Below are 6,730 nucleotides of genomic sequence, written 5' to 3' on the forward strand. Positions count from 1 at the left end.
CCATTTGCCACTCGGCGCTCAGAGCGGCAGGGTGCTGTGCGGCCGGGCTCTCTTTTTCTCTGGCTCTATATTTCTCATTCTCTATACCTCTTTTCTTCTATGCTTCTTTTTCTCTATAGCTTTCTTTTCTCCCCTCCCTTTCTCCCCTCCCCCACCCCCTACTCCCTCCCCCCCCTACCCCCCCCTCCCTCTCCCCCCTAGCCCTCCCCTCCTTCCCCCCCCGGACCCCTCGCCCCCCACCCCCCCTCCCTATCCCCCTACACACCGCAACCCTACCCTACTCCTCTATCCTGCCCCACCGCCTTTCACCCTTCCTTCCCCCTAGTCCTGGCTCCCCCTGCTCCCTGTCCCTGCTCCCCTTCTCACTCCCAATTGCCCCCACCTGCCTTCAATCCTCCTCCTTCTTCCTCCACCATTCCTTCCCCCGAACCCCGTATCCCCCTGCTCCCTCTCCCTGCTCCCCTTCTCCCTCCCAATTGCCCTCACCTGCCTTCAATCCTCCTTCTCCTTCCTCCACCATTCCTTCCCCTGCCCCTTCTCCCTGCTGCCCTGCACACCCCAGCACCCCGACCTGCCCTCTGTCCTTGCCCCGACCACCCCGTCTGCCCCCCTATTCCCATCCTCCATCCTCCCCTCTCCTTCTTTCCCCCGCAGCCGCGGGGCTCGGGGTGCCGGAGAATAAAGCCCACAGGGCCGGAGCCGGCGCCCCCACCCTCCCTGGAAGCCCCACACGGGGACAGGCCCGCCCGGCGGGTGTCCCCATTCCGGTCAAACACACGGCCCGACACCGCCGGGGCTCCGGCTTTCCCTACATCACACTGGGGTGTCCCGGGGGGTCGGGGCGGGGGTTGGGGGGGGGTCGGGGCGGGGGTTAGGGGGCCCCCTCCTTAGGAGGGGGTCCCGGGGTGGGCTAGGGAGGAAGGGCCCCCTCCTTAGGAGGGGGTCCCGGGGTGGGGGGGGTTAGGAAGGGCCCCCTCCTTAGGAGGGGGTCCCGGGGTGGGGGGGGTTAGGAAGGGCCCCCTCCGGAGGAGGGGGTCCCTGGGGGGGGGTCGGGAGGGGCCCCCTCCGGAGGAGGGGGTCCGGGGGCGGGGTGGAGGGGGCTCCGCCCCCTTCAGTCCCCGCCCCCGGATCCCTCCATCGGACGGGGTCCAACCCGGCCCCCTCCCCGGGACCCCCTCCTCCGGACCGGGGCCCGGGGGGGGAGGGAGGGGCGGGTGGGGTGGGGGGGGCGGGAGGGGCCGTTCGTTTGTCCGGTGGTCTCTATGTGTTGACAGTTCAGAGTGACGTGACCCCCCCCCTGCTTCCCCCCCACCCGCCCCCCCCTCCCTCCCCCCCGGGCCCCGGTCCGGAGGAGGGGGTCTCTGGGGTGGGGGGGGGATCAGGTTGGGCCCCCCGGAAGAGGAGGTCCAGGGGAGGGGGCGGGGACTGGAGGGGGGTGGTCCCCCCTCCGCCCCGCCCCCTCCCCCGGACCCCCTCCTCCGGAGGGGGCCCCCCTGACCCCCCCCCACCCCAGAGACCCCCTCCTCCGGAGGGGGCCCACCCCCCCCAGGACCCCCTCCTCCGGAGGGGGCCCTTCCTAACCCGCCCACCCCGGGACCCCTCCTAAGGAGGGGACCCCCTAACCCCCCCACCCCTCAGGACCCCCTCCTAAGGAGGGGGCCCTTCCTAACACCCCCCACCCCGGGACCCCCTCCTAAGGAGGGGACCTCCCCTAACCCGCACCCCCCCACCCCGGGACCACCTCCCTAAAGAGGGGCCCCCCCCAACCCCACCACCCATCTCCCTCCCCAGGACCCCCTCCTAAGCAGGGGACCCCCCCCAAACCCACCCCGGGACCCCCACCCCGGGACCCCCTCCTAAGGAAGGGGCTCCCGTGGGATGTGGGGACAGCCGGAGCCCCGGCGGTGTCACCCGTGTTCACCCTCAGGCGAACCGCATGGGGACACCGGCCAAGGGGGCCCGGCCCCGTGTGGGGGCTCCAGCGAGGGCGGGGGGCGCCGGGCTCCGGCCCTCTGGGCTTTATTCGCCGGCACCCCGAGCCCCGCGGCTGCGGGAGAAGAGGGAAAGGGGAGGACGGGACGAGAGAAGGGACAGCAGGGGATGAGAAGGAGCAGGGAGGGGCTCGGGGTGTGGAGGAAGCGGCAGGGGAAGGGAAAGGACGGGTGGGGGGAAGAGAGAGAACGGACAGAGGAGGGGGAGAGGGGGAAGACGAGGGGGTAACGGGGTAGGGACAGGAGAGGAAGGAGTGGGGGGGTCGGGTTGGGGGGAGAGAGGGAAGTGTTTAGGGGAGAAATGAGAAGAATATGGAGAGGAGGAAGGAAGCGTAGAGAGGGGGACAGGAGGGGAGGGCTGAAAGGGGTCGCTTTGGGGAGGACAGGGAAAGGGGGGAAAAGAGCAGAAAAAAAAGGAACAGGAGGAGGAGGAAGGAGGGGTAGAGGGGGAAATAGGAAGAGGAGGCGAAACGCGTCCCGTCCCGGGCTGCGGAGCCCGGACAGCAACGTCCGACCGTAACGCGCTCCTAGTGAGCAAATGGCGGCCAAGGCAATTACCGCGCCTTAAATCACCTCGGCCCCGCCCCGCGCAGGCGCCCTGGCTCCCCGCACACCTGAGCCGGTCTCGGGACCCGCCCCTGAGGCCCCGCCCCCTGCACCGCCCCCAGGACCGCCCGGGACCGCCCGGCCCCGCCTCCTGCCTCGCGCCTAAGCCCCGCCCTCGGGCCCCGCCTCACACAGCCCCGGCCCCGCCCCTCTCCCCTCGGCCTGCAGGTGCTCCCGGCAGGCTGACAGGGCTCCGGCTGTGCAGCAGCAGCAGCTCCCGGGGACAGAACCGCAGCCCCGCTCGGGCTAGCACGGCCCGGCACGGGCCGGCGCGGGGCCGCTCCGGGGATGGCGGCCGAGGCAGAAGGGGGCGTCCTCGCCACTGCCCGTGGGCGCCCGCCCGCCTCCCACCCACCCGCGGAGCCGCCGACCCCAGGATCCGTGTCCGCACACCGGGAAACACCGTGGAGAAATTGCCCGCGGGCGGCGCCGTGCTCGGGGTTGTGCACAGGCAGCCGGGTAGACACACGCGGGGTCCTTGTGTTTTCCCGCCCTTTTGTCCGCCATTTTGGGAAGGTCACCGCCGTGACGCCGAGCCGCCATCTTGATTGTGGCAGCAACAAGGCCCCCGGGTGTTGCCGTACTCAGGCGCCTGATCAAAATGACGGCCGGAGCCGCAGCGGGGCGCCGCAGATCGCGCAGCGCGGGCCCCCCGCGAGTCAGGGACGGGCCCGGGGCAGAGCTGCAGCTCAACGCTGTGTCCGCAGGGCGGCAGCACTGGGACGGGCACGGGGCAGAGCTGCAGCTCCGCGCTGTGTCCACAAGGCGGCAGCACTGGGACGGGCCCGGGGCAGAGCTGCAGTATCGCTCTGTGTCCGCAGGGCGGCAGCGCTGGGACGGGCCCGGCGCTCCCCGCGCGTCGGGGACCCGCAGACAGGGACCCCCGAAGAGAACGTGCACAGAAACCCCCTAAAATAAATGTCCAATCACAACTAGAAGACCCCTGCCACCAAGCAAATTCAAACCAAGGAACCCTCTGTTTTAAGCTATATTCCATTATTTCTTTATTATTTTTATATTTATCATTACCATTTATCTTATCTATTCATATCTATGTACATAATATATAGAATATCATAGCAACATACACAATATTACATATAGCATAGATATTCTTGATAGTATTTTTCATAGTTTATATTTCTATTTTTATTATGTTTTTATATAATGTTTTTTCACTTCATGTTTATTTATTTATATTTTAAACTATTTGCCTTCATTAACCTAACACTGCAGAATCACAATTAACCAGAATTAAATTTGCCCGGTTTTCTAAGTGGGAAAGAATTTAGTTTTATTAAAATAATATTGGTATATTTTCTCTTTCTGTGTTCTTTTGGGCAAGGGGGTTTTGGGGTTGTTTTGGGTTTTTTTTGTGTTTACTGTGTTTTGGATTTCTTTGTTACTAAACAGTGAGGTTTAGAAAGCTACAAAATTAAAAGACTGCTTTGTTTTACTGTTCCCTCTGAAATACACCTGACTTCAAGTTCCTGCTGCTGATCCTGTAAATGGGAAGGATGGGGGTAAAAAGGCAAAAAATGGCCCCAGGGTGTTTACAGCTTTCCCCGTTCAGGTTTTTTAATGTAGCAGAAAATACAGAGGCTTTTCTAACATATAGTGGACATGGATGTCATTTGTTCACTTCTTTGGTGCCAACAGGCAAAATTCCACACACTCGGGTGATAAAAGAGTAATGGAAAAAAAGGAACAAAGAAAACATGAAAAAAAAAAATTAAAATAAAATTTTCAAGTAAAAAAGAATAAAACATAAAATAAAATTAAAAAGAAAAAAAATTAAAACTCCGGTCTTACTTGTATTTGACATCTGAAACTCTCAGCAGAGTTGGGAAGTTTCAATGAAACAAAAGAGCCACAATGCCTGGAACAACAAAATTTAACCTGGCAAAAATCAGAAACTTTATTGACAAATCCAGGGAGGAGGAGAAGGATGACACCAGGAGCACACTCCAGCTGAAAGTCACCGTTTATTGGAAAAGGCAGGAAATGAAATGGACACTCTCTGGTTCTGCTCCAGCAATTCTCCGGGAGTTGGAGAGAAAAGTGGGAACCTCAGACCAGGACAGGGCATTCCAGGGGCTCTGCCTCGCAGGGGCTCTCTCCTCTTTTGCCAGCTGCCTGCAAGAGGAAAAACAACGGGAGTCAAGTGTCAAACCTGGGCAGGATGTCCTCGGTTGAGGCAGATGGAACAGGCCCCCCCACAGAGTGAGTCCAGGCCGGGCGCCGGGGAGCTCCGGCAATCGGGGGCCGCCCGTGGCACCAAAGGGCTGCAAAAGCAGCCCCGGCTGCCCGGGTTTGGTGCCGGCACACGGCAAGGTCTGGGCACAGGGGCAGCACTCAGTGCTGGGACCGCAGGAGAACGGCCCAAAGCCGGGTCCAACATCCAGCAGTGCAGGCAGCACACCCCGGGAGAAACTCAGGGGGGAGAAGCCCCCCGGATGCTCCCTGCACGCTCCACGTTCCCGGCCTTTGGCAGCTGTGCCAGGGCCTCCCTCAGAACACCGACCTCACCGTGCAGCTCCTGCTAAATAGGAGAACCTGGGGAAACCACGCAGAAATCCAGGCATTTCCAGTTCTTGAGAGCCAAAGCGGCAGCAAAATGCGTGCAAACTTCGTGCTGCAAAGCAGGGATTCACTCCAGAGGGGACACGAGGATCCCTCCAGCAGCCAAGATTTCTCTCGGGCTCTTCCCACTGCTCCCTGAGGATGAAAAATCTCAATCTCCCTAAAATCTTTAAAATCATCACAAATTAGCCAGAAATTCAAAACTTTAGTCTCATTAACAAAAACTTAAACACAAACTAAAAAACTCCACCATATAACCAAATAGCAGCAAACAAACCACACTGCACTCTTTTCACTAACAACTCCTATCATAAAAATGAAACAAAAAGGTTCCCAGGAGGTCACAGCTGGGGGACAAAGCCCGAGGTAGCCCCAGCCTTCCTGCAGGGACTCACAGCATCGCCTCCTGAACTGGGAGGGAGCTCTGGAGCCAGGTCTGTGCTGCCATGGCCTCCTCGAGCTGAACCACCACAGCCTCACAGGAACTGGTGGGTCCCTCTTCCACCCTCGGGACTCCCAGCCTTGGGCTGCCTTCTGCAGAGGAGGACAGACCGCAGGGGACTTGAGTTTTGCAATAATATTCACATATTTTCTTGTCATGCACACTGAAGGTCAAGAGGAAGTTTCTAGAAACAAATATTCCTCTTGAAGAAGAGGCTGCACTCTTTTTGCCAAGCACCTACCTGTGTGTCACATCCAGGCTTCTCTTTCTCTGCTGAGGTTGAGCTGCTGCTGCTGCTGAGTGTCTTTGCAGCCAGCGGGGTTCCCACTGCCTCTGGGACTCTGCTGGGTTACTCTGAGCTGCCAGAGAGCAACTAGATGTTGTTCATCTGCATTGGGCTTCTTCCAGTTTAAAAAACCCCAGGCTGTGTTTACACCACAGAAACTTCTTGTGTTATGGAGTCATGGAATGGTTGGTGTCGGAAGGGACCTCAAAGACATCTCATTCCACCCCTCTGCCATGGGCAGAGACACCTTCCACTGTCCCAGGCTGCTCCAGCCTGGCCTTGGACACTGCCAGGGCTGGGGCAGCCACTGCTGCTCTGGGCAGCCTGTGCCAGGGCCTCACCCCCTGGTTGCTGCAGCATTAATTGAAATTAATTGAAATCTGTTTCCATTGGCAGCAGATTAGACCCTGAGGCGTTGAGGATTTTGTTCTCCAAGCAGTCAAGAGAACGAGTGACTTGGGACATAATTTTGAACAAACACTCTAAAAAGCATAGAGTGTGTGTGGTGAGCCCAGCTGAGCATTATTTTAGCAGTCAAAATAAATTTTGTGAGGGATGGTTGTGCTCCTACAAAGAGCAGGAATCTGCAGCTTCCCAGAGGTCTGCTTTGTGTCAGTAGGCAAGTGCTAGAAAGGGAGAAAATGTTTCCAAATGAGCTTTGCTGGAAGCTGGTTCCTGTTCATTGTCTAGCTGTGTTTAATTAAAGAAGAAAATTAATTAAAGAAGATTAATTAAAGAAAATTAATTAAAGAAGAAAACTCTTCTGTGTAAACCCCCACACACTGTGGGGTGTTCTGTGTCTGGGATTTTCCCCTTGGATAG

Source organism: Prinia subflava, chromosome 2 (genome assembly GCF_021018805.1).
Source record: "Prinia subflava isolate CZ2003 ecotype Zambia chromosome 2, Cam_Psub_1.2, whole genome shotgun sequence".
NCBI classification, from domain to species: domain Eukaryota; kingdom Metazoa; phylum Chordata; class Aves; order Passeriformes; family Cisticolidae; genus Prinia; species Prinia subflava.